Consider the following 27559-nt stretch of genomic DNA (forward strand, 5'->3'; position numbering starts at 1 on the left):
ACCATTTGATGTGTAGAAAGTACAGAAATGAGCACGAGTAAGTCATGCTGTTGAAAGAAGTGGGGGTGGGTAGTGACAGAAGGGGACGGGGGTGGGGGGACTTCCAAGCTGCCAGGAATGTTCTTTTGTTGATCTGGGTGCTGATTAGATGGGTGTGCTCCATTGTAAAAAGTCACTAAGCTGTACCTGAAGATAGAGACACACACTTTTTTTCTGTATGTATTCTCTAATACACACAGAAACTTAGTTTAAACTTATTAAACTAAGTTTAAGAGTTTTTTTGAGTTTAATATTTTTTTAAAATCTCTATCCATCCTCAAAAGTACAACTCAAAACTTACCACTTCCATGATCCAAGAAACTATCCTATAGCAGTCTTCCATTTTTCTCAACATTAAAAAAAAGAAAAACAAATTTCATATTTTTTCAGACATATCCATCTCATTGTATCAATCAGAAAAACCCCACTTTTTAAACCTCCCTAATTTTGGCACAGTACTGGTCACAAAATACATATTTCATAAACTCTTTTAAGCCAAGTATATCTTTTCTGCTATTACTTAAAATTGCTTAAATGGCAAAGGCATTTATTATCTCATACTTTCTGTAAATTTTCAAACAGCTGAGTTCAGTTAAGCACACATTTCCTTGCATGTATAAAAATGGAAAACATTGCAACAAAAAAGACTCTGGAATTTTCCATCCATGCAGCTGTTGCTACACAGCGTCTGTGGTGAAACATTCTCTTAATGGCACTCCCGCAATCCCACACAAGAGAGATGATTTCATTCCACTGCAGTCCCATCACTGTACTGGGAAAGGTGTCAGAAGTAATTGACGGGGGAAAAAAAAAAGACTCCCCCAAAATGTGAGGAGAAGCATGAAAACTGTTGCAGCATACTAAATCCAGAATTTGAAGTTTCATGGTAAAGCCTCTATTTGTGAATTTCCAAATGACTAATCAATGTGCTTATTCTTTTTGTTGTTGTTGTTGTTAATGTGCTTATTCTTTCACTCATAGATTTTGAGAATAGAGGATGAGAAAAGTGTGACTCCACCGCAAGTCCTAAGTTTGTGGAGGTTGTTCACAGGAGTCCTCATTGTGATCTAAGTGCAGAGTATGGAGGATTTTCTTTGACATTCGCTGCCAGCAGAGACACAGTGGTGAGGGACTCTTTCCTTCCAACCAAATGATTGCCACAAACAGGGTTGGCCTCGAAATGTTCTTCTGTTTGCTTGATTTCATCAGCCCTGCAGAAAGAGGGCAAAGGAATCTCTGGTTTGCAGAAGTGAGAAAGAGACAGGAGACTGAGGGTTTTCTTAGAACTTTTCCCTTTGCTGTAAATAAACAGTTGCAGGAGTTCCCATTGCGGCGCAGTGGAAATGAATCCAACTAGGAACCATGAGGTTTCGAGTTTGATCCCTGGCCTTGCTCAGTGGGTTAAGATCTAGCCTTGCCGTGAGCTGTGGTGTAGGTTGCAGACATGACTCGGATCCTGCGATCCTGCATGGCTGTGGCTGTGGTGTAGGCCGGCAGCTGTAGCTCTAATTGGACCCCTAGCCTGGGAACCTCCCTATGCCGTGGGTGCAGCCCTAAAAAGCAAAAAATAAATAAACAGTTGCAGATACTCTCCCCATTCCTACAGTCTCATAGCAAAGTTAGGTACCATTGGACATGGAGTAGTCTGACATATTTATACATGTCCAAAGGGAAACCAAAGCAGGACATCAAGTATGTGTCTTCCTCAAAAAGACCCCTCTCGGAGTTCCCATCGTGGCGCAGTGGTTAACGAATCCAACTAGTAACCATGAGGTTCCAGGTTCGATCCCTGGCCTTGCTCAGTAGGTTAAGGATCCAGCATTGCCATGAGCTGTGGTGTAGGTCGCAGACGCGGCTTGGATCCCGAGTTGCTGTGCCTCTGACGTAGGCCATTGGCTACAGCTCTGATTAAACCCCTAGCTTGGGAACCTCCATATGCCGTGGGAGCAGCCCTAGAAAAGGCAAAAAGACAAAAACAAAACAAAAACAAAAACAAAAAAAACCCTCTCGATCTTCTATAGAGTCCTGAGGGCCCTGTAAGAGAGTAAACTCCACGAAATCTAAGAACCTGCCCAGCTAATGCTGTTTGGGGCCGTGTATGTCAGGTTGACCTCTGACTTTTCACTTGGTAGCAGCTACAAAATTCTTTGCTCTTGGATTAATGAACTTCCCAGAAATAGTCATATTTATCCTCTCTGTTCTAAGGAGTGAACCAAAAGCCACACAGACACTCCCTTCCTCTTTCCCTCTCTCTCTTTCTCTCTGAACCAGATATTTCCCTTCAAACAAGTGCATAAAATCACTCAATGTCAAACCTCCTTGCAGCCCAGCAATTCCACTTACATTTACTCAAGAAAACTGAAAGCATATGTCCACAGAAAAACTCGTACACAAATGAATGTTCATAGCAGCCAGAATGTCCAAGCGTCCATCAGCAGATAAATGGATAAATGAAATGCAGCTTAGCCACTTCACGGGGCACATAATTCAGCTGTAAAAAGTCATGAGGTACTGGGATTATGTGGCTGCATGGGTAAACCTTCAGAACGTTATGCTCAGGTAGATACACCAGACGCAGAAGCCACATGTTGTATGATTCCATTTATATGAAATATTTACAATAAGCAAATCTAGAGACAGTATCTTTGTGGTTGCCAGGGGCTGAAGGCAGAGGGAAACAGGAAGTGAGCACTAGTGCATTTGGGGTTTCTTTGGGGGAAGGGTGATGAAAATGTTCTAAAATTGATAGTTGTGATAGTTGCACAACATTGTCAATACAATTGACCCTTGAGCAACACAGGGGTTAGCCGTGCCAGACCTCCACCCAGTCGAAAACCAGGGGATCAACCATGGATCCTATAGCACTGGCGTGCTTCTTTATTGAAAAAAATCCGGGAGTTCCCATTGTGGCTCAGTGGTTAACAAATGCAAGTAGGAACCATGAAGTTTCGGGTTTGATCCCTGGCCTTGCTCAGTGGGTTAAGGATCCAGCATTGCCGTGAGCTGTGGTATAGGTCGCAGACGCAGCTGGGATCCCGCATTGCTGTGGCTCTGGCGTAGGCTGGCGGCTACAGCTCCGATTCGACCCCTAGCCTGGGAACCTCCATATGCCGCAGGAGTGGCCCTAGAAAACATGCAAAAAGACCGAAAAAAAAGAAAAGAAAAAAATCCACATGTAAGTGGACCTGTGCATTTCAAACCCATGTAGTCGAGGATAAACTGTATACTCAGAACTGCTGAAGGGTACATTTTAGAAGGATGCATTTTCTGGTAGGTTTATTATATCTCAGTTTTTCACACTTCATTCAGACAGCCCCTCTGCTGCCAGTTTTCCAGGACCCCCATCCCACCCCGACCCCCGAGGCGAGGGGTGAGGCACCCTCTTCACATCTCTGCAGGCCACCTCTTTCTCAACATGTACTCAGAAATCATTGGCTCACTTCATCTGCCTCTCCCAACAAGACACCTGTCCCTTGAGAGTAGAGGTGGCATTTTCATGGACTCTTGGCCAGGGAAGGCACTCCCTAAGCACGGGTGCAGTGGAGCACTTGAACTAGGAGTCCGTTCATTATATTTTGAGCAAAGAATAACAAGGATGTATGGCTTTGGTGCAAACCCATGGAGTCTCCAAAATGTGAATTCTCCCCCTTGGACAGGCATTCCCTCGGAGCTCCTCTTCACTGGGCTTAGAACAGCCCTGCAGGTTTCCCCCACAAAGCTAGAGGCTTGATCCTCAGTGCATTTTGCTGCGTTTACAGTGACACAGGGCTTGGGACTTTGCACATCTTTCATGCGACATTTTCAGAAGATATCAAAGCAAACAACTGGCAGTTCACACTTGAGATCAGAGATGTGACTTCTTAGGTGGCAGGTTCAGGAGAAAGGCACAGGGTAGGAAGTCCTTGGGCTCCCTTCTGTCATCAGCTCTGTGGCCACAGGGAACAGGATGACTTGTGCTAGAACTCCCAACCTGCACTGGCCACGCAGCCGTACATCTGGGAACCCACACCCAGGTGGCCCCAACTGATAAATCTGTGTCCCCCGACTTGAGCAGCGCCCAAAACTCCTCCTTCCCCAAGAGCGATCCCCTCGCTTGCCACAGTGTCTTCGATTAACCCGAAAGGCATCCAGCCCATTGGTTAAGACGTTTGTTTCCCTTAATACTCCTTTCCAAGTGCTTGTTTTGCTGCCGGTGGTTCCACACTGAGCCGTTAGCCCTGAGCCCTCAGAGTTTCTCTCTTCCCTCATCTTCACCGCCCCCCCTGTACCCCCCCAACACACACACCCTTGTCACCCTTGTTGGCCAAACCAGCATGTCCCTGTCCAGGGCTTTGCACTTGCTGTTCTCTCCGCCTAGAACATGCTCCCCCCCGCCAGCCACAAGCGGGTACCCTTGCTTTATTCAGTGCTCTGCTCGAATGTTGCCTCCCCAGGGAGACCTTCTCTGGCCACCTCTGTGAAGTCCTACCATCCCACCTTCCATGTTTCTCCATCACACTCGGGGCTACCAAACTCGTACAGGGTTTGGGGCTGTAAACTCACTGGGACGCTCCCTTCCTCAAAGGAAAGATAGTGTCCATTGTGAACACGATGAGGTCTCCTGCCCCATCGCAGTTCCCCAATAAATGGTAGGTGAAGGACAGATTGAATGAGAATTTGACTGAGATTAGAAATTACAAGGCCCAAGCTCTGTTCCCAGAAAGCTACGTAGTATTACAAAATCTTCAACTCTAGCATAGATACGTGTTTTTATAATCCCATGAGTGTTACATCATAGGCATCAATTAGAGCTCATTTTGTTGCAAATAGCAGAGATCCCTTGTCCAGGCAGCTTCCACGCTCAAGGGAATTTACGCTCAAGGCTAGTGGGAGGCAAGACTTGAATCTCAGCTCGAAAAGTCAACAGGACAAGGATCTGGTTTTTCTCTCTACTTCTCAGCTCTGCCCAGTCAGCCCTGGTTTCACTTCCACACCAAACCTCTGTCATGGGCCCCACTGCGGGTCGGGCATCCAGGATGCTTCCTCATTCAAGTCCAACAGCAAAGACTCTCCTCTGGCAGTACGCAAGGGCAAGTAAGACTTCCCCTCAAGTCAGGCTAACACCCTTGTGTCCTGTGGACTCTGTCATATATACCAGTCCCTGGATGCATTGCTGGGACCAGCAAGCATAAAAGGAGCTTCAGCTGGAATCCAGCCCACCCACACAGCAGACACAAAAGCAGCGGAGAGCTAAATTCCTCAACAGGAAATCAGGTTTCTGTTGGGCAGAGAAGTGGGAAATCACTGCTGGAAAGACGAACCACAAATGTCCAACACATCATGTATCCATCATGATTTAAAATGTTAAAAACCTAAAGTCGGTGTTAAATGTAGAAGAACAATTTTACTTCTCCAAAATGATTCCTTACCTCAAATTGTAGCTTCCTCAATATTTAAAGGCAGTGGCAATTTTTTATATCTTGATTGTGGTGGCAATTACATGACTGATAAATTGATCAACATGTATAGAACTGTAGCCAAGATTATAGATGTTATGTAAAGATCTGGAGAACAAACATATTTGGCTTTGCCTGAGAAGACTGTGGCAACGCCTCAGGTCTGCCACTGCAGCATGAAAGCAGCCAAAGACAGTATGCAAATGGGTTGGCATGGACATGTTCCAATAAAACTTTATTTACAAAAATAAGCAGTGGGCCACATTGGACCCTACGTATAGTTTAAAGATTCCTGAACTACACACTTGTAAAGGAATGAATTTTATTGCATGTAAATTATACCTCAATAAACAGATAAAGCAGGAAAAAAAATGTGTTGGGGGAAAGCTATAGTCCCTTCAACTTACTTAAAGTAAGATTTTATCAAGAAAACAGAGGTATTTTTATTGTTTGGAAGAGGGATCTGCTGATGGTAGTTGTGCAACAGATGAGCCAGAAGGTTTTCAGAAAGCTACACAAGGAATTTAAACTTGACTTTTGAAGATGATTTTACAGGCTCTCTTGAAAAGTTCCCCAGGAAGTCAGAGTCCTTAACTCTGTCCTTGACGAAGAAAAGCACCTGCAGGCCGCTGTGGCCCGTGTCAGCAGCCCAGAACTGAGCTGCTTTGTTTGGGTTTTATTTAGTGTGATGACTTTAAGACCCACTGTCTTATACATCTCATTTTTTATTGCCTGCTTTTTTTATGGCAAAGCAATCTTTACCAGACAGAGATTGTAAATAAGATCCAGTCGTTTTCTCCCCTTCTCTAAATAATGGCACAAACAAAGCATCTCTGAGGCTGGTAGCCCACCAGAATTGAAAGAGAAATCAAACTCTTGGGAGCCAGAACATGAACGTTCTCAAGAACAAAAAAAACAACAACAAAAAAAAAAAAACACATGTTTTTCAAGCTGGAGAGTTCAAAATCAGCCCTCCTCATCTGGCATTCAAACCCCCAAGGTTGATGTAGGCAAAGTGATGTGCGGTGTTACTGTACGTGTGGAAATGCAGGTTGGGTAGAAGACACACAGACTCGAGCATCTGCATTCTGGTAAGATGTGGAATAGACACAAATCAAAACGTTCATGTCTTCCTTAAGCAGGAGAAACACCCTTTTCAATCAAAGGTAGCTAACGGGCAGATCACCGGAATTTTCCAGAGATGTTCCTCCCTCCAAGCAAATATCAGGCCTTCAGAGGATGGATTTTAAGGGACAGATCAGTCCAAGACTTGACTCCAGAAAGACAAATAAGACACAAGCTGCCCTCTGACAGCTGAGAGCCCAATTAGGAAGACAGATGGACACAAAAGTATTTAAGAAAATGTGTTATGTTATCGCAGAGTCTCTAAATACTTTAACAACTCCAGGCCAATCTCATTTACACGAGGTGGCATTAAACATGCAAGCAATATGATTTCCCTTTGAAGCAATACTAAGAAAATATGATCAAAAGAGTCATGCAAGAGAAAAAAAATGATGCACATAATTCATTTTCCCCCTCGCCTAAGTCTGGTGCTATCATGGAGAGTGGTGTAGAATTTTCTTTATTTATTAAAAAAAAAAAAAGCCAATTTAAAACTATTTATTTTTGCTTGTTTTCAATTTGTTTTTGTTGTGTTTTTGCTGAAATATTAGGTTACTATGACCAAAAGGGGTTAGAAGTAAAATAAAAATATTGCAGACTGTCAGAGTTCATTTTAGTAACAGTCCTGGTCTGAGTAACCATCAGAACATTTTACACACAGAATTTCGATACGGTTGTAACAACGAAACCAGGAAGATAGGCTTAAGTTGAAAACATAAAGTCACTTTTTCTGTTGAGTCATTTCCTACAGTCAGACATAAATATCCTCAACATTCTCTGCCCTGGACAGAAAATGGATACATTGAATGAAGAGCTCCTACAATTGACTAGACTCACTGCCAGTTAACTGTGGGACATGACCGCTTTGTGAGGGGCTCTCACGTAGCCAAGATGCCTCAGAAGGTTCTGATCTCAGTGCAGGTCCCCAGGCACCACTGCCCAGAGAGTTTGACTCAGGCGACCCACAGGGCACCAGGAATTGATGCATTTGACGAACGGCACAGTACCCCCTCGTAAGCCAGGAGGGAGCCAGGAGCTGCAGAAGGAGTTTCTGCATGGGTAGCTTAAGACTTGAGGTGACGCTTCACCCAAGGTTCCCAAGCCTCAGCATCAGTGACCCCCTCACAATCCAAGAAGGGCTCCCCTCACAATCCAAGAAGGATCGGGAAAGGACCAGGGTCTGAGAACGTAGACACGGGCAGGAGAGGTGCTGCATGCTGTCTAGTCCGTTTGTCCCCGTTCAGGGAGCAAATCAAAATTTTTAAGAGAAGAGGGTGCATTTGTAGTGAAATTTCAACCATTCTATAACTGCCTTTCCATTAATTGTGTCACTAAGATGTTTCTTTCCTAAAACAACAGCCAGCCGCCTTTATCTGAAGCCATCAGTTTTCCCAAGTCAGCAGAATAAGCGCATCAGTGTTTCTTTTTCTTTGCAAACTAGAATCTCAGCCAGCATGAGGCATGTAGAAGCCCCCTGGCACTGCAGTCATCCATTGTCTCTTGACAGATGAGGGGATCTCAGACCCAGATGCCTAAAAGGAAACAGGACTTAGATATAGTCACTTAACTATGTTATTTGTTGAGTCCATTTATGTGAAACACTATTTTGAAGCAAGCCTTTAATTGTGGTCCATTTGATTTTGAGTGTTCACTCCTAAGTAAAGGACCCTAACGTGCCTAAATAACCTGGCCCAAATAGGAGGTTTGCCAGTTGTCTAGTCCACAAGTTGGCACATTACTGCCTGCTGCCTGCTTTTGTAAAATAATAATACATTTGATTATAACACAGACACGCTCATCCATTCAGGTTTTGTCTGCAGTTGCTTTCCAGCTACAACAGCAGAGTTAGGTAGTTGCCACAGAGACCATATTGCCCTCAAAACCTAACGTGTTTACCATCAGGCCCTTTTCAGAAAAAGTTTGCAAAACCCTTATCTTGTCACCCAAGACCACCACAGTTAGCTGGAACTCAGAGAGATGAAAATGCTGGATGTTGACAACAAAGCCGTGTAAACCTGTGGGAAGAATTGCTGTGCGTGAAAGCAGCAGAGAAATCATGCAGGGAAGATCGATGGAGTTTACTCTCTTTTCAGTATCTTTAGCTTAAAATGAAAAGCACAGTAAACAATGCAAAAATACTGAAGTTCCTGTGCTCGCTATCTCAAGAATTGTCACAGCGTTCTGGGAAAGCACTCACAACTCAACAGAACTGAAATGGAGTGGATACAAATTGCAGGAAATAGACAAAGGAGATAAAGATGGGAAAAGATGTGCAACCTAACTAGTAACTGGTAACAATGTAAATGGTAATATTAAAAATGTAATGAAATACCACTTCAGTTTGGGAAAAATTGACAGTCATATCCTGTCTTGGTGAAAACATGTGGACCAGGTACCCTTGAGCCCTGATCATTTGAGGGGTGGGAGGAAGGGGTGAATTCTGAAAGGCAGTTGGTAACATCTATTGAAGTGTTCAGGACACAGAACCTTTGACCCCACAATTAAAATTCTTTTTTCTTTTTTTTTTTTTTGTCTTTTGTCCTTTTAGGGCCCCACCCGCGGCATACAATTAAAATTCCTGATGTTCACCCTAGCAAAATATTTGCACTTAATCATAAGACTGTACATCAAAAGCCACACTATAGAAATGGCAGCAATTATATAGGATGAAGCAGAAGTAAATGTATCGATGCAGACAGCCCTCCAAGATGATTTTTCACCCCAGAAAAGCAAGTTGCAAGGCAACAGATACACGAAGTTACCACTAAGTTGTAGAAAAATCATATTTTCACATTGCTACAGATTGAATTTTGTCTCCCAAAAAGACATGTTGAAGTCCTAACCCCCCAGTAAGTGTGATCTTATTTGAAAATACTTTTTATCGAGGTCACCGAGTTAAATTGAAGTGACGAGGACGCTCCTCATCCAGTATGACGAGTGTCCTTATGGAAAGGAAAAATTCAGACAGCGAGACAGAGGCGCACAGACGGAAGAAGATGCAAAAACACAAGGAGAAGATGGCCTTGTGGCTGGAGTGGTGCATCCCCCAGCCAGGGAGCACCAAAGGGTGGCAGCAGACCTCAGAAACTGGCAGAGCCAAGGCGAGATCCTCCCCTAGAAGCTTCAGAGGGAGCACAGCGCTGCCAACACCCTGATTTCAGACTTCTGGCTTCCAGAATTTCGAGACAAGAAATGTCTGTTGTTGTAAGCACTCAGATCATGGTACGTTGTTACGACAGGGGCAGGAAACTAATCCCTCATCCAGCACATCTCCCCCAAAACACCTGGTCATACCTGGAGGGTTTCTACACATGGATACTCACATGTGTAAATGGACAGAGAAAGGACTGACAAAGGTATGCGCCAACCAGTGAGGGCTCCCTCTGGGAGGCATCTGCAGGGGACACATCAGGTGGACTTCACAATTCCATACATTATTTGAAAATCTGGCAGCTCATATATGTTAATGTCGTACTTGTTTAAGTGAAAAATTCTTTCTTATAACATGAAGTGGTAAAGGGCCTGCCTGGTGCCTGTCCTTTCTCGTGGATCAGGCCCCCCTTTTCTGGTACTCGCCTCTCCCGTTCCAACCATTTGGCTCCAACAAGGCATCTGCCATTGATTGGTAGGTGGTCTTTGGGACCGAGCCAGGTACACTGGGGCTGATTGGAATCCCTCCCTCTTGGCACAGCTAAAGACGTAGGTCTGGGACACGCTGGCTTCTGTGTCCACTGCTGGGCAGGAGAAGCAGCTTCAGTGGGAGAGAACAAAGCCAGCCTCAGAAGGGAAGCAGAGGTGATGGACAGGGCATGTCTGTGACAACTGGTGGCCTAAAATCCCTCTTTCCAGCTGCTCCAGGAACCAGCTGCACCTCTGTCCTCACTTACTGAGCCAATGCCTTTTGTCACCAATGCAACTAGGAGTTGAGTTCCTGTCACTTGCACTTAGAATAGCCCTACACAGAAAGGAATGAACAAAGCAAAATAAATATACACGATTCTAAACATCTGGTGGGAAAATGTTCAACCTTTCTCATAATCACAGGAATACAAATTCCCTTAAAATGGGCTCTATTTTTTGTTTAATTCAGTGGTATCTGTGCTGGAGGAAGGGGAGGTGTTTGTCCCCTGAACTGCTGTTCTCAACTTCAGGGTGGTGACATGATAGCATACTTTATTCTTTTTAAATATTTTTATATATTTCCTAAATTCTTAACAATGAAAATCTATTACTTCTATGTTGAAAAATTAGTGCCCCCTCCTTCTAGAAAAACTCTTAAAGAAAACAAGTGTGAATCATTTAGGACCCAGACTCTAAGAGAGAGAGAGAGAGAGAGAGAGAGATATATATATATATATATATATTCAAAGAATTCCAGGTATGTGTTCCCTCACAGAGAAAAAATGAGCAAAGGCAAAGGTGACGTCATGGTTCAGAGCATGTTATGTTTGGCTTCTTGGCACACCTTAAATAGAGCATATTTATGAATAATCTGTATTGAATCTGGCATGCCGTTAGCATGGTTGTCATATATTTCAAGCCCTTTCCTGTATTTGATCCTGAGAGCTTGTGTGGTATCTGCTGTGTTGCTCACCAATATTCAAGGACCCTCCCTGAGGAGGGATTAAACATCCCCACCCAGTTGAGCTCAGGTGTGGCCCTGTGACTTGTTTCCCCCACGAAGAGGAAAAACAGGACATCTCAGGGGGATGCTTGCCCGTGGGGTCTTCCTCGCCCACTTCCCCACCCTCAGTCCCCACGTGACTAGCAGCCACAGAGGCCTCTGGCCAACCGTCAGTAGAAGAGCAAGGAGGCAGCTGGGGCCGTTCCACAGCCTTCCCGCACTAACGCAGTGGAAACCAGGAACGCCACCACGGAGGCTCTTTGGAAAGAAAAGGGAGATTGCGCATACTGGATTGCAAAACATACTGTAACTCTTTGACCTACTGTGCTCTTCTCGTGCTATTTTTACACACGGTAATTACTCTTCTTGATATTTCACTAACTTCGCAAAAGGTCCTAGTGCTCTTGGAGCCTGATGAACAAGCAGGCTAAGGGAAAATCTTGGCTGGATCAGAAGCGTTAACATTTCTAGCACAGCTCACACTAGGCACTAAATTACACTGCTCTCATCCTCATCGAGCACGAACAAGGCCACATTTCTGTAATGCGTTACCCACCTCACGCCTCCCTCCAGCGCCCGCTCGCAGAAGTAGAGGAGCGTATAATGGGAACCACGCAGGCAGCTCTACGTAATTTTCCCCAGATTCATTTTACTCCAGTTCTAAGAGGAGTTTATAGAATGAAGACTTTTGCCTAATAAAAGCTAACTGAAATCATTTCATTAGATTCAGGCTCAGCTTGCGCCATGTGCCTGTCGGGGCCGGAATGCCTCTGTTGCATCAGGGATAGGCCACTAGAAAGAAACAGTCCCTCAAATGACAGGAAAGGAAGAACATTTTTTCAGTAAAGTCTGATGGAAATCATCTTCAGTGACCTTGTGCGTGAAAGGAATGCACGAAAGAGTGAAATTACTTTCACAAAGTGGGTTGACATCATCGTCATCCAGAGCCAAGGAGTTTTTCATGAGCTGAATTACCTTACAATGAAGCGCACAAACAGACACTCACACACACACGCCCACACACACTCTGACATGCCACTTCAAATGGAGCCCTGTCCACATGCACGGCCACGGCCACAGAGGGACACGGATGAAGAACCGGACGCTCACAAGCATGCACACTTTCTTCATTGGAGCTGCGCACACACCACCTACCGTGGAGTAATACACACACACAGAGGAAATAGCACAAATTTGTGTCATATTGACATGAAATTTGTATATTTTTAAAAATGGCCTGTCTTCCCAAACCGCTAACAGTTGGGGCTGTATTCTACATGTTAATACAAATATGGTGGGGCTGGTCAGTACATTTCTGCTGTCGTATAAAGTTTTCAGCAAACGCAAGTCTTAAATAGGTAAGCCACAGTGTTTTATTGAAACAAAATTTTTCGGTGGTCAGGTCAACCTCATTTAGCACAGTACTGCCATGAAATGCCAACATTGCCTGCGGGGTTAATCTTTGACATGTTAAATGCTATAAATCCCAATTATAGCATGAGATTAGGCAAAACATAGTTACTATCAAAAACATCAAGCCCCCATGTAGATTTTGTAAACCATGTCACATGTGAGAGATTTTGGGGGGTGGTAGGGAATTTGCCTTTTAGTGGTGATGGTAACCAAAAGAGCCCCACTGGCCCATTTGTGGACCATTTGAGCATCCAAAAGAATAATAATGCTGATCAATTATTACGTATGTAACAAGGAAAAAACAACACTTACCAAAAGCAAGCCATGAGGTGATGACCATGCTCAAAAGTTGGGGGCGCAGAGTCAAGCTCCTCTTCCTAGAAGAACTTCAAGAAGACCTCACACACAGTGTCCATGTGTCAACTCAATCTCAATAAAGCTGAGGGGAAAATGAAAAAAATAACTTACAGAAGAAAATATCAAATTAGTCATTCACCATTCTGTAACCACCAACACAATACTTCAAACAGGAATAGTTAGAGGATGCGTGTGCACAGATCTTCCCAGTGAAAACGCTGCCCCCTGCCACCACTGTCTCTCTCCTTACACAGGAAAGAAGGAGCCTACATGACAAAGATATTGTGGTCACAGCTCTCACAACCCACCAAGTTCAGCAAAAGCAACCAAAGGACAACATGACTATTGAATCCCCCTGGGATAACTCCGTGAAAGGGACACACTAACACCTCTGCAGTGTTCTTACCCAAAAAGAGTCCAGCTTGTATGGAATCATGAAGAAGCAAGCAAGTACAGGCCATGGCATGTTTTACAAGACAACCAGTCAGGATCCTTCAGAAACATCAGTGGCATGGAGTTCCCATCGTGGCTCAGTGGAAACAAATCCGACTAGGAACCATGAGGTTGCAGGTTCGATCCCTGGCCTTGCTTAGGGGGTTAAGGATCTGGTGTTGCCGTGAATTGTGGTGTAGGTCGCAGATGCAGCTCGGATCCCACGTTGCTGTGGCTCTGGTGTAGGCTGGCAGCAATAGCTCTGATTCGACCCCTAGCCTGGGAACCTCCATATGCCATGAGTGTGGCCCTAAAAAGACAAAAAAGTAATAATAATAAGATTAAAAAAAGAAACATCAATGGCATAAAAGGAAAACTAAAGGCAGACAGACTGTTCCAGATTAAAGGAAATTACTGCATCATAGCCAAATGCCGGGCATGGTTCTTAACTGGACCTCAGACTCTTTCACAGGTTCTGAAAGCACATTCTGTGCTGACATTGGAAGCCCCTGGCAGCTACTGAAAGGACACAGGTATCAGTGGCCAACAGGTGCGGTGGCCACCTGCTGCTCTGGAGTCTCCCTACGTTAGAGGGACACAGAGCAGGTCTGAGGGCAGGCTACCTTTGTGGTGACATTTGGACAAGGCTGAGACAACCTGTCCAGGAGAGCCCCCTGGCAGTGACCTGCAGGCAACCTCCCCACCCAAAGTGCAGCCGAAACACAGCCCCCAGGCCTGGGACCCATTAGGGTCTATCATTTTAAGGGGAAGTCCTTTGTCTTAGTCCCTTTGGGCTCGTCTAACAACGTACCATAGACTGGGTGGCTTGTAAACAACAGGCATGTATCTCTGTCGGTTCTGGGGGCTGGGATGTCCAAGGTCAAGGGCCAGCAGATTGAGTATCTGAGGAAGGCCTTTCCTGGTTGACAGAAGGCACCTTCTCCCTGTTCCTCATGGGACAGAAGGGGAGAGGAACTCTCTAGACTCTCTCTTATAAGGGCTCTAATCCTGCTCGTGAGGGCTTCACCTTCATGACCTAATTACCTCTCAGAGGCACCAGCTGCAAACACCATTCCCTTGGGAGTGAGAGGTCAGCATAGGAATTTTGGAGGGGGACCCCAATATTCAGCAGAGAGCTTCCCCAGAAGAGCTTAATGCCGTTGCCTCTATGGGATCCTGATAGTGTTTTCTTAGTGGCAGCTGTCTTTAAAATCCCACCAGCAACTTCTAAAAGGCAACAAATGATCTAGAATTTATTAGACTGATAATTTGTACCTCAATTGATATCATTTGCAAAGCAGTTTAATGAGACATGGATTTTTTTTTTTTTTTGGTCTTTTTGCCATTTCTTGGGCCGATCCCTTGGCATATGGAGGTTCCCAGGCTAGGGGTGCAATCGGAGCTGTAGCTGCCAGCCTACGCCAGAGCCACAGCAACGCAGGATCCAAGCCGCGTCTGCGACTTACACCACAGCTCACGGCAACGCTGGATTGTTAACCCACTGAGCAAGGGCAGGGATCGAACCTGCAACCCATGGTTCCTAGTTGGATTCGTTAACCACTGCGCCACGACGGGAACTCCAACATGGAATATTTTTAAAGTTCCATATACTTATATTACAAAGTATTTTGTATGTTTTATAATACATATTAAGTATAATTACTATTTATATTGTCATTAATATAATAGAGTTTGTATTTTAGTACTAGTCAAAGGGTAATTTTGGAGTTCCTGTCATAGCTCAGCAGTAGTGAACCTGACTAGTATCCATGAGAACATGGGTTCGATCCCTGACCTCGCTCAGTGGGTTAAGGATCTGGCGTTGCCATGAGCTACTGATGTAGGTGGGAGACTTGGCTCAGATCTGGTGTTACTGTGGCATAGGTGGCGGCTACAGCTCCAATTCAACCCCTAGCCCAGGAACTTCCATATGCCCAGTGTGGCCCTAAAAAGACAAAAAAAAAAAAAAGGTAATTTTGATAATGAAATAAAATATGTTGGGAGTTCCTACTGTGGTGCAGCAGGTTAAGGATCTGGCATTGCCACAGCTGTGGCATAGGTTGCAGCTGCAGCTCAGATTCAGTCCCCGGCCCAGGAACTTCCATGTGCCTTGGGTGCAGCCAAAAAAGAAAAATAATATATGTGAAGTTGTAAATTAAGTGTGTATTACATAGTCGAATCCCCTAAATTTCACTTACTTTTCTTCTAGGAGACAGTATAGACTTCGGACAAAGTAGTGAAAAGCAGGAGATGGAATAGGTGCCCCCAAATATGCGTCCTTGAAGGAACCATTCACTGCAATCCCCAAAGGCTGTAAACTCTTAGATCTGAAGTGCACCCCATCGCCAGCCCTAACCTGATCCCCCAGGAATTCCCGGCCACGTAAGCAAGTACTTCACTTGCAGCAAAATGACTTTTACATGCCAGGACCAGAAGGAAAAAGAACAATGAAAATTGAAATTCACCCCAAACAGCGACACTCAGGCCCGATTCACGGATCACACAAGTGAAGGGACATAAACTGTTTCCAGTTTCCCTCAACACTGAAAAGAAGAGCATGAAAGAGGTAATAAACTTCAGTTTATACATTTCCTGGGATTACACTTTCATGGATGATCATTTTATTTCAGAAATACTTCTTTTTTTTTTTTCTTTTTTTTTTTTTTTGTCTTTTTGCCATTTTTTTGGGCCACTCCCGCTGCATATGGAGATTCCCAGGCTAGGGGTCGAATCGGAGCTATAGCTGCTGGCCTATGCCACAGCCACAGCAACACGGGATCCGAGCCACGTCTGCTACCTATAGCACAGCTCATGGCAACGCCGGATCGTTAACCCACTGAGCAAGGCCAGGGATCGAACCTGCAACCTCATAGTTCCTAGTCAGATTCATTAACCACTGAGCCACGATGGGAACTCCCAGAAATACTTCTAAGCCTCCCCTGTCAGTAAAAAAAAATATAAACACCTCATTGATGTACCAAACATGGCTGATGGCTCAAAGACCCCAGCCCACCTCCCAAAAAACATGTCTGCACCTGTCACTGGTATTTTTTTGTTTTTAATGTGATCCTGAAAGCTTTTACATTTCGGGGTATTTCCCGATCATATGGAAGTCCATTCTTCTAAATTACATCATACCCTGCTCTCCGTAGAGACAACATTTTAATGGAGTGAGAAAAGCAAATTACTGCTTGTGCATCTCTTGTAAAAAACTCCTTTCGCTTTACCCCCACTTCTGCTCTTTCATGTCTTTAACGTCTGCTGGAGGGAGTCGCTGTTCTTCAGGTGGCCTGGGGGTGAAGGATGTCCTCACACTTGTATTGTGTATCCCAGGTCCTCACTGCCTCTGCAGGAGACATGACTTCCACTTGCTGAGGTCCATGCGGGTACCGCCAGGATGTCCCTGGCGGTACCCAGGAGGCTTTGACACAAGAAGGGCCCCACACATGAGTGGCTATATCTGGGCTTTTTCTTCTCCTTTATTTAAAAAAAAAAAAAAAAGCAAGAAACCCCATAATTTCCAGTTTAGAAATGAGACCACCTTAAGAAAGGTGAATTGTCTCCCTACAAATATTTTCTCCCTCTGTCCAAATCATGAGGCTGAGTCATGGAGCTATTCCACTTAAAAATTAGAAGTCAAGGAGTTCCCGTCGTGGCGAAGTGGTTAACGAATCCGACTAGGAACCATGAGGTTTCGGGTTCGATCCCTGCCCTTGCTCAGTGGGTTAACGATCCGGCGTTGCCGTGAGCTGTGCAGACGCGGCTCGGATCCCGAGTTGCTGTGGCTCTGGCATAGGCTGGCAGCTACAACTCCGATTAGACCCCTAGCCTGGGAACCTCCATATGCCGCGGGAGCGGCCCAAGAAATAGCAAAAAGACAAAAAAAAAAAAAATTATAAGTAAAAACCCCAAGTTACTCAAGCAGGAATCAGCAAACTACACCCATGGGCCAAATCAGCCACACTTGTTTTTGTAAATAAAGTTTTATGGGTATTCAGCCACACCCAATTGTCGTACATAGCCTCAGTGCCTGCAAGGACCAAGTTGAGAATTTTCAGCAGAGATCCTACAGAGCCTACAGTCGTCCGTGTCTGGCCCAGGAAACACTTGCCAAGCCCGCCTTTAAAGCCCTATTATCTAACAGAAATATCATGCAAAGCACACATGTAGTTCTAAATGATTTAGTAGCCATATTAAAAATTAAGTGGGAGTTCCCGTCGTGGCGCAGTGGTTAACGAATCCGACTAGGAACCATGAGGTTGCAGGTTCGGGCCCTGGCCTTGCTCAGTGGGTTAATGATCCGGCGTTGCCGTGAGCTGGTGTAGGTGGCAGACGCGGCTCGGATCCTGCGTTGCTGTGGCTCTGGCGTAGGCCGGTGGCTACAGCTCTGATTGGACCCCTAGCCGGGGAACCTCCATATGCCACGAGAGCGGCCCAAGAAATAGCAAAAAGGACAAAAAAAAAAAAAAAAAGAATGGAGTTAAGTTGTAGGACCCAGCTGGCATCACAAAGGATTACTTGGTGTGGGAGAGAAAAAACCTCCTCACATCTGGCAACAGAATGAAGTGTTTGTATGAATAATAAAGGAGACTCATAGGAAAGGAAAAACCAAGGTTTTAAAAAAAAAAAAATTAAGTGAAGTTTTATTGATATGTTATAGCCCAATAGATGCGAAATAGTTTGGTTTCAGCAGATGATCTAATACTAAAGTTAGGAATGAGACGCTTTCCTTTTTTTTCTTTTTCTTTTTTTTTTTTTTTTTTTTTGTCCATACAAAGTTCTACTTCACGTGATAGTTGAGACTCACCGCAGTTCAGTAGCTTGGTAGTCAGTTGTGACGAGTAGTCACTACCGTTGGTCCCTGGGGGTTAAAGGGCATGCCCCATGAGAGGAGAAAAAGAAGACGACAGTGAGTTGTTCAGTGAAGGCTCCAGCTTGACTCAAAAGACGTGTGTGATAATAGATGTTTGGCTCATTCTAAGTATATCCCCAGTGGTAGTTAGGATACACTTAAATCATCATTTGCTGTGTGTCCAACTTTCTAATATATCTGGCTGTCCTGTATGTTATCTGGCCACCCATGTCTCAGCCCCCTAAATTTCCTGTTTAGTAAAAATTCAAGTGGGCAAAGGAGAGGATTCTGTCCAGTGCCCTTCTACTCTACTCAGGGACCCCAACTCATTATTTCATTGGTTCTGGAAATTGCTGATGTGCACACACTCCCTGGCCTCGGAAACCAACGAATGCTCAATTCATCCTGCCCAGGGGCTGCCAGGGGTCACGCAGAAGGCCAGCCTCCACCCCTCAGCATGAGTCAGCAGTGCCATCACCAACCAGTAGGTCTGCAGGCTGAAACAAGAAGCATTCTTCCTCTTAAGAAGGTTTTGCTTTTAAAAAAAAAAAAAAAAAAAAAAAGTTCCTACAAGGCTCTAGGAACACATGACACAGAAAAGAAAGAGGCCGCACAATGAAGAGTCAAAATAAAAGTGGACTACAGGAGTTCCCGTCATCGCACAGTAGAAATGAATCCGACTAGGAACCGTGAGGTTGCGTGTTCAGTCCCTGGCCTCACTCAGTGGGTTAAGGATCCAGCGCTGCCATGAGCTGTGGTGAAGGTCGCAGACGCGGCTCGGATCTGGCATTGCTGTGGCTGTGGTGTAGGCCGGCAGCTGTAGCTCCGATTTGACCCCTAGCCTGGGAACCTCCATATGCTGCACCCACGACCCTAAAAAGCAAAAAAAAAAAAGTTGACTACAAATAACCTCTGATTTTGGGGGGAAGGCGGGTGGGGAATGGTGACCATCCCCTTTCTGCTCTCGGGAAGGAAGGCCAGCCCTCTGGAAGCACTGAAGTGCAGAACTAAGGAACACAGAGCGAGGTGACCAGAGAGTACTATTAGAACATGAGAGCTGTCTGGGAACCCACACGAAAATCCACGTTGTGAAAGCCAAGCCTCATGTGTTCTGCTGTTTCTACAGTCAAAAAATGTAAAAATTGTTCGCTGCTCTTGAGGCCGTGCTAACAGAGCACAGGGTGAAAACGGGATCGTGTGGAACAGGGTGTCGTCTGGTGAGAGAACGGCTGGGTTTGGCAGCCGGGGACGCCACAGATGAGAGAGTCGCCTAGCAACGATCAGCAGCATGATCAAAGCTGTCTCCACAATTCCAACGAGTAAGCATAGACCCCCAAAAATGAAGGGGAAATGATCTCGTGACGGCCGCAATTATGCATTCTTTCCCTTGCTCATCTTGAAAAATCATTTGGGAGAAACCTTCCCACAGAAAGAACAGAGACCCTTTATGTCATACTTTTTCAATTTCATTTCCTTGCCGAGCTCAAGATTCAAAGCACTTCATCGATCCGCTATTTAAGGACTGCCCAAAAGAAATTTCTATGCAGAATGAAGCTTACCTTTTGGTTGGAACATTTTGTTTAATTGTGTGCACTTTAATGCATCCAAATGAACACTAAAATCCAGGAGAAGACTGAAATAACTCCACTCTGTCTGGAGACCCCAGGATTTTCAGAGTTCTCTGTGTTTCTCCTGTGATTTCAGCTTCCGGCCTCCGTTGCAAGAGAAGGCCTTAGGAGGACTTGAAGGGCATCCAGGATTCTGTGGACACTCATCAGCTTCTCACAGCCTCTCCATTTGGGTCCGTACCATGATCTAGTCTTATTTTCCTGACAGCGTGCCCACTTTATCTTGAGATTCTTTTATCCTACAAACCAGAAATCTCACTCCCAAAGAGAGAGCCCAGAATGCACCGAAAAAAGACAATAGCCTGGATCATGTCCATAGGCTTATAAACTAGTTCTCTCTGTACAGGGAAGACACTAAGTATATAGTTCATCAAATTCTCAAATGTGTAACTGAACATAAAGATTTCTTTCTCTCGTAGGTTAAAAAAAAAAAATAGACTGCCAAGTGTCTGTACTTTCAAGCCAATTTTAAGTTGTGCTCTATGCATTCTAGAATTCCTCAGGAAAGTGAAATACAATCATTACAGAAGTACTGACTGCCTCTGAACTGCACAGTTAAAGATGGTGAAAATGGTCAGTTTCGAGTTATGTATATTTTACTATAATAAAATTTAAAATTGAGGGAGTTCTCATCATGGCGCAGTGGTTAACGAATCCGACTAGAACCATGAGGTTGTGGGTTCGATCCCTGGCCTCCCTCAGTGGGTTAAGGATCTGGCCTTTCCGTGAGCTGCGGTGTAGGTCTCGGACACGGCTCAGATCTCGAATTGCTGTGGCTGTGGCATAGGCCAGCAGCTGCAGCTCCAATTCGACCCCTAGCCTGGGAACCTTCATATGCTGTGGGTGCGGCCCTAGAAAAGACAAAAAGACTAAATAAATAAAAATGAAAATAGAAATAGAAAAAAATAAAATAGAACCAAATAGCCATAGAATGTCACCCGTTACGTTGTGTTGATGGCAAGTCTTGTTCCTGCATTCCTGGCAGCTACCTGACGCCAAATCGGCGTTTCCTCCACGACCTTAAGTTCCAGAAATTGTTCTCTATGCTAAGTACATTTTTTGGCCCAACTGGCCATTCAGTCCTATATGTGAACAGGGCTATAAACTACATATGCTGTTAAAATACAAGATTCTCTAGACTCTTCACATCATAGGCCAGTTATTTTGCCCTTCACTGTGGCCAAACAGAATTCCATCTAAATATTGCCATACTAATATAGTTACATCTTTGAATTCCATGCCCACACTCATATTTCCCCTTCTTTATGGATAATCGTCAATAATTTCTGTGACGGGAAATTGCAGTTGTTATTTTCATAACCAAAATTTTTGGGGGGAGGTGCTTTTTAGGGCTTCACCTGCAGCACATGGAAGTTCCCAGGCTAGGGGTCGAATCAGAGCTACAGCTGCCAGCCTACACCACAGCCACAGCAAGATAGGATCTGAGATGGATCTGTGACCTACACCACAGCTCAAGGCAGAGCTGGATCCTTCACCCACTGAGCGAGGCCAGAGATCAAATCTGCATCCTCATGGATCCTAGTCGGGTTCATTAAATGCTGAGCCATGAGGGAATTCCCCAGTCAAATTCTTTAGTGAAGTTTTTGAGTCCCCCCACCCCCACCCCAGTGAGAGGTCACTTATGAGTAGGTATATTTTGACTTTTTTTAGGTTAGACATTCCATAAAAAGTTTCACTCATTTCCCATCTACGGCAGTGAATGGCTTTGGAGATAGTTTTCAGCTGTGTGCTCTCTTAGGCGGGGTCTGCACAGAGCAGTCTGTGGACTTGGGAGAAAGATGGCGGAGTCCAGAGAGGGTAGGGCGTTGCTGAGCAGAGACCTAATGAGACATGGGGGTGCAGGGGACTAGGACAGGCAGATCCATTCCTGGGGAGGGATGTGGGTCCTCAGCAGACCAGGGAAGAGGGCTTAGCTGGAGAGAGGGGTGCAGGCCGAGGGCCTTAGGTGATACCCAGATGAGAAGTGAGCTGCCACTAGAGGCTTTTAAGCAAGGAGACGTATGGCAGGGTACATAGCAGCCCTAAATACCTGTCCAAGTCCTTACTCCTGGCATCTCAGAAGGTAGCCTTGTTTGATAGAGTTCCCTGGTGGATTATCAGGTTAAGGATCCGGCATTGTCACCACTGTGGCTCTGGTGATTCCTGGCCTGGGAACAGCCACATGCCGCAGGTGCAGCCAAACCAAAAAAAAAAAAAAAAAAAAAGGCAAACTTATTTGAAATAAGGCGTTTTGCAGACATAATTAAGTTTGCAGATCTTGAGATGCGATCATCCCTGATTCACGGTAGGCCCTAAGTCCAATGGCTGGGGTCCCTTTGAGAGAGAGAGAGAGAGAGAGAGATTAGAAACAGACCAAAAAATCTCCGTGGAGATGGAGGCAGAGATCAGAGTGGTGGGTCCACAGGCCGGGGTGGCTGGCATCCAGCAGAGCCCAGAGAGGGCCGTGGGAAGGGGTCCCTTCCCAGAACATCCAGAGGAGCCAGTCTCGCCACACTTTAATCCCAGAGCTGTGGGAGAAGGCGTTTCTGCCATTACTACCCTCCTGCCCCTACCCCGGCTTCTGGTCATTTGTTAGGCGGCCCTTGGAAATGAACACAGATTCAGATCATCAGGTTTGCATTTCAGAAACTGCACTGTGGCTTCAGGGGAGGAAAAGAGCTTGAAGTAAAAGGGAGACAAGCTGGGAAGACTCATCATCCAGATGAAAATTGAGAAGACCCAGCCAGCCTGGCTGGGACGTGGAAGCGGAGGTTATGGAGGCAAAGGCCTTCCACAGACTCTCCACCTCGGGATGGGTGATGAGAATCGAGGACTGACCTACCCAGGAGGAGAGAGGGCCCAGAGGGAGATGTTTCCTGGAAAGAAGGGCAGCTGGGCCCCAGAGGTGGCAGCAAAGATGGGTGTGGATGCTGAGAAGACTCCTCATGGCCAAGTTCAGAAATGAATGACTTTCTCCCCCCCTCCGGCAACCATTAGGCAAGGTCATCTTTGGGAGTGTGCAGAGAAGGGGCTGGGGGCCGGCTGGGAGGTTGTGGCCCAGCTGGGACTGGAAGGTGGAGCAGAAAGCTGAAGGGGCTCGCAGCGTTGCTTGCTCTCAGGAGGGCCCAGTCGGGGTTGACGATCGTGATGTGTAATAACGTGAATTCACTTGGTTGTGCAATTTTTCTTTAGCAGCCATCAGCAGCTTGGACATGGACCAAGGACGGCAGATGGCTGGCCTGATTCAAGATCGGGCTTCCGCAAAGAGCAGTACATAACATTTCAGTTTGTTTCCAATATGAGTTGGACTGATCCGACTTCAATAAGTTCTCTACTGTAAACATCGGCTACAAAAAATACTCCCTAATGGATACACTGTGGCACTGTCGTCTGCTGAGCACTGTGATAGCCTGGAGAATGAATGTGTTATAGCCACGCCAAGAGGATCACCGGGCCAGCAATGGTGAGTGACAGATGCAAGACACCCCCCACCACGCCCCCTGCCCCCCCCTCCCATGTACAAGCAGTATGATTCCATGAACACAAAATCCATTCTGCCCAAGGGTGCACATGTGGAGTAAAACTATAGAGAAAAGCAAGGAGATGATTCTCCCTCAAGTCAAAAAGTGGTAACTTCTGATGGGGAAAGGTGGGTGGTGCTGAAGAGGCGGCATTCTCTCTCGGGACTTGAGTGATTACTGGTGGTTCCTTTTCTGCTATTCAGTAAAATACATGTATCTTGAATGCATTTGTAAGTCATAGGTCGTACATCATAATGAAAGAAGGGGAAAATCTCTGGGACTGCAATAGCATTCAACATCATTTTAATTCTCTATAAAATAAAGTTTCCTTAGTATTCTCCTCCCCCCCCACCCCACCCCCGTGGCAAGCATTAGCAATCCAAATCAAATTTTGCTAAAAAAATAAAATAAAATAAGTGAATTATTCATTTGTGGCCTTCAGGCCTGGCTAGGTCCAGGTGCTGAAATGCTACCTAATGGCATCTGTCTCTTTCACAACTTGGCTCCATGTTTCTCAGTGCCTCAGTGCTGTCTTCAGTCTCAAGAACTGATGAAGATGGATTTCTAAACAAACAAATCTCTTTGTTAGGAACTCTAGCCAAAGCCACATCTGGCTATCATCATGGGTCACAGACTCTTACCTAACCACTCACTGTAGCCAAGGAAGGGATATGAAATGCTCTCTGACCAGGCCTGGTCCCCAAGGCTCCCCTTGAAGTTTGCTATCACAGGGCCTGAAAGTGATAGTTGGGTGTTCCCTAAAGAAAATTTGTAAGACAGGGTGGACTTAGGAGCAGACAAAACCCATCACTGTCCACTGCATGCCTTTCCACCTTCGGTGCTCTCACCAAACAGTAATTTCCTTTCACTGCCTGCTCCTGTATTTCAAGCACCTCACACTTCCTTTCCAGCCCTTTCCCAAATAAAAACCAAAGGCAAACAAAATAAACAGAATAGTTCAAGCAAGATCCAAGAAGTTTCCGTTGTGGCACACAGTAGGTCACGGACCCGACGTTGTCTCTGTGAGGATTTGGGTTCGATCCCTGGCCTCACTCAGTGGGTTGAGGCATTGCCACAAGCTGCAACATAGCTTGCAGATACAGCTCAGATCCGGTGTTGCCATGGCTGTGGCATAGGCCAGCAGCTGTACCTCCAGTTTGACCCCAGCCCAAGAACTTCCATGTGCCACAAGCGCAGCCTTAAAAAGAAAAAAAGAGAGACCCAAGAATTTAGAAGGAAGCAAAATTTAGAAAGAATGCATGAAAGAAGCTATTTTTCCCAGCCTTCAGCCTCTCATTAATTACCTACTGGAGCTTTGGGTCAAAGCTTTTTATCAGCCCAGATATATAACTGCTAGCAGCTTATGGACAGTAGATTCCTGCTGGCATGATGCAGTAGATTAGAATGTGACATTCTGCTTGGCAGGACAGTGAAGGGTGCCAGAATGACCAGGCTCCCTCAGCTTTGCCCATCGACCAGCCCTTCTGTCTCAGAGCCTCAGGGGGACAAACAGAGCTCCCTGTGCTCCTTAAAGTGAATAAAGGAGAAGGGTCACTAGTGCCCTGGGAGTGTGCTGCACAAAAAAGATTTCCCCCAGAGGGAAAAGGCAAGCTGCCTACCAGTGACCAAGCCCTCTGGGGCTCCAAGCACCACTCCAAGATAATCACAACCAAGCAGGTCTCCAGAATCACGCCTGTGCTGCCGACACCGCCAAACTGCAAGGTGGATCTGTGCACATTTAAAAGCATCCTGAGAACACTCACTCCTTCCCGCCACCCTCCACTGGAACCAAGTGTTAATAAAAATCCACTGAAACGGAAGCTTCAGCCTCAGGACCTCTTCTTCCTCAGGAAGCCCGTGAGAGCAGAACCTCCACAGCCGGGATAGTTCTTGCCAATTAAAGCAACCAAGAAAGAGAAAAGTCTGTCTCTTTTTAATAATTACCAGTCATCATTTCACAGCAAAAGGCTTTGTGGTTTCTGTCACAGATGATCAGATTAAATTAACATCTTGAAAACCCACATGATTATTCCACAGATACACCTTAGGCTCCCTCGGAGGTGCCAAGCACTCTGACAGTCTCTGGGGGCCCCCCAGAGATACTGCTCCCGCCAAAAAAAAGGTATTCCCAGGAACCGTCGTCTCTAGCAGCATTTTCAGGTGACACGCAGGCGGTGGTGAAGATGGAATATTGGAGTAATCTCTTTTTTAAAATCGCTCATCTCCCGGAAAAGAGAATTAAAAATGCAGCTGTCCCATGGGCACAGGGCCCAGGACTGGCAGTTAACAGCCGCCCTTGCACCACATGGGGAGCTCCCTCCACTCCTCCCCCCACTCCTCAGCGGCGGCGGTGTCCATAGCCCAGGTGCCAAGAGGGCACCGGGCGCCCAGGCCAGGCTGCGGGAGGGAGGTGAGCTCCTTTCCTACCCTCTCTCCCTCTTCCCTCAACCTGTTAGGCCCTCAGAGGCATCGTTCCCCCCCACCCCCCCACCCCCGGACCTCCATTGAAATCCTCACTCCCAGGCACAGGACTCCCCAGCACAGGGCTGTATTTGGAACCTTGGAACCGGAGCCGTTAAAGAGGTGATTAAGTTAAAATGAAGTCATTAGGGTGGCCCTAATCCAACAGGACTAATGTCCTTATAAGAGGAGATGAGGACACAGATGCAGGCATAGGAGAGAGCATGTGAGGACACGCGGAAAAAAAGGCCAGGAACCAGCCAAGGAGAGGCCTCTGGAGAAACCCCTGCTGCTGACACCTTGATCTTGGACCCTGGCCTCTGGGACCCTGAGGAGATAAATTCCTGTTGTTTAAGCCACCTGGCTGTGCTCCTCGGATGTGGCAGTCCTAGCAAAGCCGGTCCACCAGCCTGCGGGCCGAATGCAGGCACTCTCAGGGCTTTAGGAGCGCCCCTTTTTACCTCCCAGTTTGCACAGCCTAGGCAGGTACAGTGCAGGAGACGTCCCGCTCTTCAGACTGCAGTGATAGACTCTACTAAACCCAAGCATGTGCAGTGCCCCCCCACCGCACCTCCCCCCAAAAAGCTTACACAGGGCCACCAATCCTGTCTTCTCCCTCTTGGCTCCCCCTTCTCCCTCCCACAGACAAGTCCCCAGAGGGTTGGAAGGATTTTGAGATGTTGCATAACCTGGCTTGGAGGAGCCCATGGAGCTTTTGCTGAATCTGGCTTCACGTGATGCTAACAGATTGTGAACTATACATGTGCCAGTTTCCCCCTCTGCCAGACCATTTTTAAGTTACGTGTGCACAGAATGGCATTTAAAGGCCTTACATTTCTCTCAAAGGAAAGAAAAGAATGAAAAATAGCCCACGAGGCTCACAAAATGTGAGCCAGAGCAGCTGATGCAAAGTTTGGGGTGGGTTTTGTTTGGTTTTTGTTGGGGGGGCAGGGCTTTGCTCCTGGGTTTTGTTGTTTGCTTTGGGCCTGAAAGAAGGGAGCAGGGAAGAGAAGAGAACCAGGTTACAGGCAGGGATTCAAGAAAGTCATTTCTGAACTAGACAGGGAGGGCTCAGGCCTCCTGGAGGCCAACAAGGGTGAGCAAGTTTCCAGGGTCCCCTGAGCAAGCTTTGGGGGTCCCTACTCGATGACCCTGCAGGCAGCACAGCTGCTGGGGCTCAGGACACCCAGCCTCCACCTCAAAACCACCCTCTCTCAGTCTGTGGACATGTGGTTGCTTTTAAAAAAAAAAAAAATGTTTTCTTAAGAAGACTTCCTGTTATGTTCAAGGAAGGCTTGGGCCGTTTTATTATTAAGCAATTTTCTTTTTAAGTTTAAAAAAAAAAAAGCCACATTTCCCCCAGACTAAAATCTGCCTTACTCAAGCATCCATGTCTTAAATCTCCTATTTTCTTAAGCCCTTAATTAAACCTTCCAAGAGCTCGCCCATGTTTAATTTGCATTCTGAAACAGAAAATCTAATGTGTTTTAACGTTGTCTGCTTCAGCCGAAAAGGAAACTGTAAATTTATACAGTCTGGTTTTTAAAAAAAAATTGGCAATTGCATCCTAATGAGTCAATGGGGTTCCAACGCCCAGGTCCTTAGCCTCCCATTCCCCCCCCTTCCTGCCCTCCTCGCCTCCCTTCTCCCTCACCGCCTACTTTTCATCCTCT

The 27559-nt window shown here is 45.9% G+C and overlaps 1 long non-coding RNA gene across 2 annotated transcripts in view; it reads right to left on the bottom strand.

Annotated features, from left to right (window-relative positions):
* LOC106506885 overlaps positions 559 to 27559 on the bottom strand; it is a 28318-nt gene continuing 1317 nt past the window's right edge. The window contains exons 1-3 of one of the 2 annotated variants that reach the window (XR_002340918.1): positions 18233 to 19014; positions 12949 to 13075; positions 559 to 1250 (exon numbers count right to left, since the gene is read on the bottom strand). This is a non-coding gene — a long non-coding RNA (uncharacterized LOC106506885). Of the gene's footprint in view, positions 1251 to 12948; positions 13076 to 18232; positions 19015 to 27559 lie in introns of those variants that run through there. The other variant, XR_002340917.1, reaches the window with a different exon arrangement.

Source organism: Sus scrofa, chromosome Y, assembly GCF_000003025.6.
Source record: "Sus scrofa isolate TJ Tabasco breed Duroc chromosome Y, Sscrofa11.1, whole genome shotgun sequence".
In the NCBI taxonomy this organism is placed as follows: Eukaryota; Metazoa; Chordata; class Mammalia; order Artiodactyla; family Suidae; genus Sus; species Sus scrofa.